The sequence below is a fragment of the Geospiza fortis genome, unplaced genomic scaffold (assembly GCF_000277835.1).
Source record: "Geospiza fortis unplaced genomic scaffold, GeoFor_1.0 scaffold317, whole genome shotgun sequence".
Lineage (NCBI taxonomy): Eukaryota > Metazoa > Chordata > Aves > Passeriformes > Thraupidae > Geospiza > Geospiza fortis.
The window spans coordinates 1,952,790-1,961,719 of NW_005054398.1; positions in this window are offsets into that span (position 1 = coordinate 1,952,790).

Genomic DNA, 8,930 nt, shown 5'->3' on the forward strand with positions numbered 1-8,930 from the left:
GGAATGCCCACAAGAAGGAGCGGTAAAGAGGACAGGGAAGGGGGGAGAAAAATCTGCAGGATGCAGCATTTCCTCCAGCGGGCACAAGGCAGGGAGCAGAAGGTTTGGTGAGATGGTTGCTCCGGCCAGCAGTGACCTGGGAGAGCAGAGCCCTCCGCTCCCTCCCTAAAGAGCCAAAGGCAGTGCCATAGAAGGGATACTGGCCCCCCAGCCTGCCAAACCCCCAAAGGGCTCCCCACAAGCCCCCAGCTGAGGCAGCAGCACCAGGGGCTGCAGTGCTGAGGCCCTTCCTCCAGCTGCTGGCAGCCAGTCGGCTGCTCTCCCCATCCACTGCCTCTGCATGAGATCCCTTTTTGTTTCCTTTTACGACTAAAGAAACTCGGGGCGGTGAGGTGGGGGGGACACACTGCCTTCCCCACGCTGCTGCACTCACTCCCCACTCAGCTCCTACCACCGTGCCTGTAATCCCCCAGCTGGGCTTGTTTGGGTTGGATTTTTGTTAAGTAACTCCCATGTCTTTTCTGCAGATTTCTTTTTAAGATGTTCCCTTTCTCCCCGCCCCCTCTCTCTAGAGCTGGGGGAGAGAGGAGAGAAAAAAAGAGAGAGAGAAAAAAAGAGAAATGTTGAACGCGAGCCAGCTGGCACGAACAAGAGGAGACGGAGAAATCTGCACAAAGGAGCTTCCTCACTCACTTGCTGCTTTCAGCTCAAGAAATCACGCAGGGGAGGAGGGTTCACTCTCCCCCAGACATCAGTCAGGCTGCAGCAGACAAAGGAGATTTGCCATGACACCCTCCAGAACTGCCACCCAACGGGGGCAGGATCCCTCCACCGCCTGCGCCCTGCGGGAGTCCGAGCTGTTGCAAAACACGCCAAGGCGCAGAGCTTCAAAACAGGCTGTTCAATGTGGAATTAAGCAAGATTTTGAATGGAGGAGTTGTGCTCCCGCCTCTGCACTCACACAAGGCGCCCGCAGAACTTCAGTGGCTCTCAGGGCTGAGCGGGACAGTGTCAGCAAGCTGCCAGGAGGGAGAAGGCTGAACTCAATTTGAATAAAATGGAGCCACCCTTCTTTTTTTTAATATGGAGGTGCACCCCACCAAGACTACATCTTCCAGCATGCACTGCAGCCAGAGCGCTGAGAGAGACACCGACAAACTTAGGCCAGGACTCCCAAGTTTCCAAAGGCTGAGCCTTGACACTGGAGATGAACCTGAGACAGGGCAGCACTCGAGAGATGAGTCATTTGTTGGCATTCTTGAGAAAAGCTTGAAATACTTCAGTACAGGCATGACAAAAGCAGGACATACAAGGTCACTGGAAGAGGCTGGAGATGGAGGAAAGTGGAGAGATGAGCAGAGAGCACTTTGGTGCAGGGCAGCCAGGCAATCACCCTATCCGAAACAAAACTCCAGAGACTTACCAGCACCAGACCCACCTGCTGCCAAATACACACTTGGGCCTCAACTTCACATTCATCATCAGGCAAAAGATGCTCCTGGGATCAAAATTCAACCTCACACCCACTCCCATTCACTCATAACCTTAAAACATGACTTTTCTAGCAAAACTCTACACAACTGCAGCACATGTCAACGTCCAACAAAGCTGTCAATACAAAAGATAGACACATGGTGCTAGGCCGTTTGAAGAAAATACCAGAATAGCTAAAACCTAACATTTGCCTCTTATTGACACTTCTATAACCTCAATACAGTGAGGATCAATTCAATGTAGGATGGAAAAACCCAGGATTCTTGAACATGTCTGACACCCTCTTGAGAACCCCTCACTTCCCTCAACTCCCAACAGGCTACACACAGCCCTGATACATGAGGCACATAGAAAGGAGGAACACAAAGAGGACCAGGAGTTTCAGCTTTTCCTTTATATCATTGAAATGGGGAAAATTGGAACAAGTACCTCTTTAATCCTCCCATCAGTTTTGCAAGTGTCACCACCAAAGTCCAAATTTTTTGTCAATTCATGCCAAGAGACTCCAAAGTTCACAGTTACAATTATTTGATTTTGATGTCTCCCAACTTGTGCATTTTTTTCAAGGTATCACTTCTGTATGTACTTCTGAATAAAACACAGCTCACATTTCTTCCACCAACTCACAAGGAAGTCCAAGAGTTTCATATTTCAAGAAAATTACCAGCAAGAGAACCATCCCATGGTCCTCAGCACGTGGTTCTTAGGTCAAGCAGGAGGCACATTGATACCTACACCAAACCCTCCATTCTGTTCCTGTGAAGGATGGCTGGCAAACAGCACCTTCTCAGAACATCTGCTCACTCTCTGCCAAATTGCACTGCCGGAGTCGCTTCTCCTGTGGGAGGCTGAGCAAGGGCCATTGTTACACACAAGCTTGAACATATGTGTCTACATGACTCAGGTCACAGAACCATAGAGCAGAACACATTGGAAGGGACCTTGAAGGGTCACCTACTCCAACCTTTTGAGAAAAAGGGAGATCGGGTGAGATTACCTACCACCCTGTCCAGTCACATCCTAAAAATCTCCACCACCATGGACCCTTACTCTGTCCTGGAGGGGACTGCTCCCAGGAGTGCCTATAAAAAAATTCTTTCTTATGTTGAGATGAAACCTCTCCCAGTGTAATTTTTATCCGTTGCCCCTTGACTTCTCCATATGGCTCCTCTCTGTAGGCGCCCTTAAGTCCAGCAATGTTGCTGCACACACAGCCCCCCTGCAAAGAGCTGACTGACCTCCTGCCAGGCACGAGCCAGGTTTGCAGGAAAGGCCATGGTGCTAGGATAACACAGTGGCATGGACTGGAGGAGCATCAAGCACAGCATGAGCAGACAAGAGTCATGCCAGTGCTTTGTTACAGCTCTGACAGCAGGATCCTTCCTGAGTGAGCCACATCCCCTTCCCAAGCCTTTGCCATGGAGATGAGCAGGGAGTAGCAAGGCTCAGGCTCTGGATCACAGCCTGCTCATCCAAAAATGCCAGGATAGACATCTTCCAGCAAGCATGACCTTGCAGACTCTAAAATCTCAGGCAGCTGAATATGGCCAAGATTTTTCTAAGAGATCCCAGATCCACAAAGACAAACTGGTGCCCAGTGTCTAAACTTTCTGCTGTAGAGAGAAAGAGGAACTGAAAAATCCACAAGTGTGGGAGAAGAAGTATTCGGTAGGTAAAAGGACAGAGCAGCTTCCTTCCTGCAAGCTCAGCTCTCAGATCTACCCTGAATAAGGGCTCCCCAACAAGGATTGGGTTGGACAGCCCTCACTGCTGTGCCTGCGTGCTGGAAGACACCCCTGTGTAACTGCCATGCCCAGACCTGCACACGTTGGTTTAACAAGAATCAGAAACACAGCCCCATCTTCACCCAAAATCTGCATCCCCTGCTTGCCCCATGATCCTCATGTGCCACCCTGTGAGTGGCATGGCATCACTGGCACCCAGCAGGTGCCCGGCAGGCACTGGCAGTGCCAGAGGAGTAGAGCAGCGGCACCACAGGGTTTGGCTGTCGAAGGCTGACACACAGACCGTTGGCAGCTACACAGCAGCAAAAGCAAAGCAACACCATGAGCAATAACCAGCCAGGATTAACACAGAAGCCCTTTGGGTGAGTGTAGCCCAGACAAGCCAGGGCATTCCGGCAGCACCAGACACGGCCTCGGTGTTCCTCTACCACCACAAAGGCCATTCTTGCTGAGCCCAGCCAGCCGTGTCACTGCTGGCTGGTGCCAAAAATAACATTAAACACTCAAAATGAGACATCTGAGCCAATCTCCTTGGCACTGCAATGCTTCCCATAGTGATAAACCTGGGGAATGACTGCCCCTTGAACAGAGCTGGTTTCCACTGGGAAAGTGGAAGAGCCGTGTGGATTTAAAACCAGGACAGTTACATCCTTGCTAACCCCAACACACAAGCAAACTGATTTATGAGAGGCTTAAAGGTATCTGAACTGGTGGCCTGCCCTTTTGCACAGCCTAGAAGGGAGTAGAGGGCACATAAAAACAACCCAAGAGGTTCCCAAACTTCAGCATTCCATGCAGGCTGGAAGATTGCCAGCAGTGAGAGGAAGCAGCAAGACGGATGTGACTAGGAAAGATCCTCGAAGCATCAGTCACAGAGATGGGAGGAAAGAAGACCTGGCAAAGACCGAAGACAACCAATGGCATAAATAACCACTGGAATAAGTGCCAGAAAAGAGAGCCTGCCCTTTTCCCCTGCTCACTCAACGCTGTCAGCAGGGATGCAGGAGGAGGCCCAGGTGCTGGCAGCATCCCGAGCTCAGGGTGTTGGTGGGAGCAGGGTGGGCACAACCGAACCTGCCATTTGCTCCCTTTCCTTACAGGGCTCCAAGGGCAGCGTGGCTCCTCACTCACCTTGCTCCTGGTCTCCCTGCTGTTCCCTAGGCCCATCGCTAGCCCAGTCCCAAACTGGGTTCTCATGGTCACAGAGATGCAGGCATCCAACAAGGATCACCCTCCACAGAGGCACAGCAGAAACAGCAAACCATTGGCTGCACTGCCACTCTGCACCAAAGTCAGCATCTCCTCTCCATCTTCTCCATCCAAAGGAAGAGCACTGGAGTGACCCCAGCTGAGCAGTGTCTCGCAGCCACAGCCCTGCCTCACCAGGAGAAGGGCACAGCATTGGTCAGAGAGGACAGACAGCCACTGGTTTGCTTGCTCCCAGGGAAGGGAAAGCTCCTGGGCTTTATTTTCTTTATCCTTCATTTTAGGAGCAGAGCATGCAGCCAGTCTTGGCTGTTTCCCAGCCTTCAGAAGACGATGAACATCTCTCCACTGCTCCAAAACCGAAGGAGCTGCCACTTCACCTATTAATGCCTTTAATTCCCTTCATTCGATAACCAATTAGGGCACCTTGGCTCCCAAAGCTGAGGCTCCTTTTGTAGCAAGGCCAGTGCGTGCGGCTGTAATCCCTCTTCCTGTCACATCATCAGCCTGGGAACACTTTGGGAAAAAAACAACCAGACTGTGAAGTAAAGGAGGAGGGAAGGCAGATGCAGACAGGGACAAATGCAAGCAGAGCAAGTACCATGCCAGAGAAATCCCTTTTTTTTTTTCCTGGGAGGGATAATAAATAGGTGTATCTCCCAGATTAATACGGCACATTTGCAGAGCTCTGATATCCATCAGAAAGTTGCTAATTCGTGCTAATGACCCATTGCAAATTGCCGAATTTTGTGAATTAGCCAGCACACAGGAATACAATAAAACCCAATGAAAACCATGCATCAAAGCAGGCTGGGCTTATTTGGGGAGTCCTAGTGCACTTGGAATTACTTGTGGCAATGGATGCAGAGGGAAGGTGCAGATGAGATGTGAAACCCCTGCAAAGATAAACAAGAAATCCTCAGGACAAGAAGAAATTTCAACAAGGCTACTAAACCTTTGGGAAAGGAGATATAATTCTCCCAGAGATGAGCAAGATTCTTCCTCTCCTATTGGACTCACAGTGTTTAGTGTCAGTGAAGACATTACACACTTCCTTTTCACTCCTTTAAAGCCACACAGCACACTCCTCCTGATCCACCCTTCATCCACTTGGAGAAGCACCAGGAAAACTCCAAGTCAAATCTTCAGACCCAGTTGAACCAACAATGCTCTGCCAATCCAAAGCACAAATGGGCTCAGCAAATACATTAAAATCAATTTTTTTATCATTAAATCAACATAGCCCCATCACACATGATGGTGCACATTAGAGGTCTCATCATTCCAGCCACTGGAAGAACAAGTGGCCCAAGAACAGCTTAGAGGAAAAATCCAATGCCACAAAACCTTTCTGTGCTTGGGGAAAGAGAAACATAAAGCAACAACATCATCTTTCCTTTTCTTACACCATGAACATGGCAATTGTAGAAGTTGGGCATTTAATGTTTCAATACAAAATATCAAGGTTGTCCTGAAATTATCCTTATTCATCCACAAAAAACTGCACTTGCATCTTTTCATACCCCTCACACCACATCTGAGCTGACGCTCAGCAGCTACGTCAGTGGGTTTTGTGCATGTGAAGGACACTCAGCTGCAGTGAAAACAAAACAACCTCTTGGACTCACCACAAAAACTGATTTTTCACCCAAATGCAGATGGGAATTGGCTTCCTTTAAAGAAAAAAATCAATCACAAGAGCAACTGGAATCCCAGAGCAAGTTTCCTGGTCAGGCAGCCATTCCCTATTTTCTTACTAAGATTGTTCAAGCTCAACCTCACTCCTTCCTCTGACACAATGTCATACCTCAAGGCACCGACCCTCGGTAGCAGGAAAGCGTGTCTGCATGGTAAAATAAGCCACATCCCAGTGGGATCTCTTTTCCTGCCCTTTCCCAACATAAAGCAACACCCTTCCTCATCCAAGTCAACCCAGCATGGGGACATAAAGCAGACTGGTTGCTGCCAGGGTGGCCAAAGCTCTGGTTCAGGAGCCACAATGAGCTCCCAGGACAGTTACATGCTCTAAGCCAGATCATCTACTCACCCTGATCTTAGAAAAGGTCCTTGACACCCACATGGGCTCCTCAACATACCCCACCCCAACTCCAAACCCTGATGGAGTCAAGCACCCCCATGCAATGCATCCTCATCCCTCCACCCACTGCCACAAACACCCAAATTAGGATCTTCCCTAGTAAGACCCAAGAGAAAATTACAAGCTCTCCCCATGCCCAGAGAGCCCATGAAGCATCAGAAGAGGAGTCACAGAACTGCAAACAGCCTGGCCCGTCTCCAGGCGCTTCAGAGACTTTGGTGCTTCCCAAAAAATATCTCCACAAACCACCATCAGTTGCAATGGAACACAGGTTTGGGAACAGACACACGACTCTCCCACCCCCAAGGTTGGGGAATCAGCAGGAAGCCTGCTATGATAACCATGGACTTCTCCATGACCTCAGTGGGCAGCCACCCCACTGACTCCAGCACGGATCCACTCGCTGCCTTCATCACTACAAGCAACCGAGCACGCTGACACTGTCACCAGCTCCTGGCAAGGTCACCTGGAGCCTCACCTGCTCTCTGCAGGGAGCCAGCATGTGACACACTCCCAGAAGACCTGCCCCCAGCAGGTCCCTGTCTCTGGCCAGGAACACCGGCAACGACGCCAACGCTCAAAGGGCATCGCTGCGCACGCAGGATGTCACACAGCCCCGGAACAACATACCTGGGACCATAAATACCATCTTATTTACATAATGCTCTGGATAAAGGGGACAAAGAGGCTTATTGCATTACATCTGGGACTAGTATTGCATCAGCGCCCACAGGCCCTAATCCCAGCCAGAGCCGTGCTGCGTGGGGTGTGGTGGGACAGTGCCGAGGTGCATCCCCACTCCCAGCCCAGCCAAGGTCCAGCTCAACACTCTCCCCATCACAACATGCAGAAAAACATCCTTACACCCTGGAAATGCCAATTAAATGAGGCACAGTATGTGACTTTGGTCCTCAACCACCATCAGCTGAGCCCAGAAGTGGGATCCCAGACGTGGGTGTCCCAACTGTCCCGGCCTAGACAAACCAGAGACATTGACTTTGTCTGGGGAATGATGCCCACATGGAAACACTCGAAAGAGCAGGCAGCTCCTGGCTTTCTTTAATTTATGCAATCACAATTAAGGATACACTGTAAATATAACCTGGAGGCAATTTTTGATTCAAGGCAGCCCTGTTCTCCAAGAGAATAAACCAGACAGAGCGAACTTTGGTCTGTTCTTCTTGTTAATTCAAATAAAGAGACATACACAAGCTGTTGGGTAGATCCAACACCATGTGAGAGCACCTCAACCACCTTTGCAAGCCCTTTCTTCCCAGAAATGCACCTTTTCAGCTCAATTTACAGGGAAAAAGCTTTTGAGGCAGAAGAAGTGATGTCATCACCACCGACATAAGACAAGCCAGGTGCAAGGAAGTGTGAGGGGATTTTGCAACTGAGGCAAGGGAGGGATTATTTGGGGCTACCACCCAGCACAGGGCTCCAGACAGACAGATGGATCCCCTTCAAAAAATCACACCACTTTCAGCACACAGAGAGATAACAAGTGTGTTAAGAGACACATCCATGCACACACACACTGGCCCCTGAGGCTACTGAGCCTAATGGTGACTCACCAAACACACAGACCAAGTCGGAGTGCCTGGCTTGGAGAAAGGAATAAAACCCCCTCCCTGTGCTCTGGCCATACTCAATTACAGGTCATTCCAACTTGCTTGATAATTAATTTCCTCCAGTGGCTCTGACCAGAGGCAGCCCTTGCCCTCCACGCCAGGCCAGGCCAGTTCAGGTGGAACATTAAATCCTTGTCCTTTTCCACCACAGAGACAACAAGCTCCCAGTGCTGCGCACATCTCCCTTCTCCTCCTCACAGGAGACGGGAAAACCTCAGTGGATGAACAAGGGTGTAAAAAGGCAAGGATTTGTGTTTTGTGACTCAAACAGCTTCAAAATAATAAAATATAAATTATTTTTGGTCAAGAGCTAATCAATAAAATCAGCTGCCTGGATTTTCTGAGTGCCGTGCATGTGCGGTCGCGTACTGCCAACAAAGAGCTAGAAATGTGCGGCATAATCTGATGCTGGAGTCATTGCACAAAGCGTGGAAATAGGTTTTCCTGAGGATGTCCAGGCAAGGAACTGCCTGCACACGATGGAGCCCAAAAGCCAGCCCCAACACCGGCATCCTCGGACATTCCGGAGGAGGGGGAAAGAGCCCATGGGGCCCTTCGGTGCACACTTTGGAAAATGAGCGTATAAAGCCTCCTCCAAGGGAAAGGGCCTTCCCAGAAAGCGGGGAAAAAGGAAAGGAAAGGCAAAAGGAAGGTTGCTGGGAGATGGAGGGGAGCCAAGTCTCGCAGACCAGAGCTGAACCTGTGACCTTCCCCGTGTACACAACGGGCGGGAGAGCGCACGGCAGGAGCGCTTGC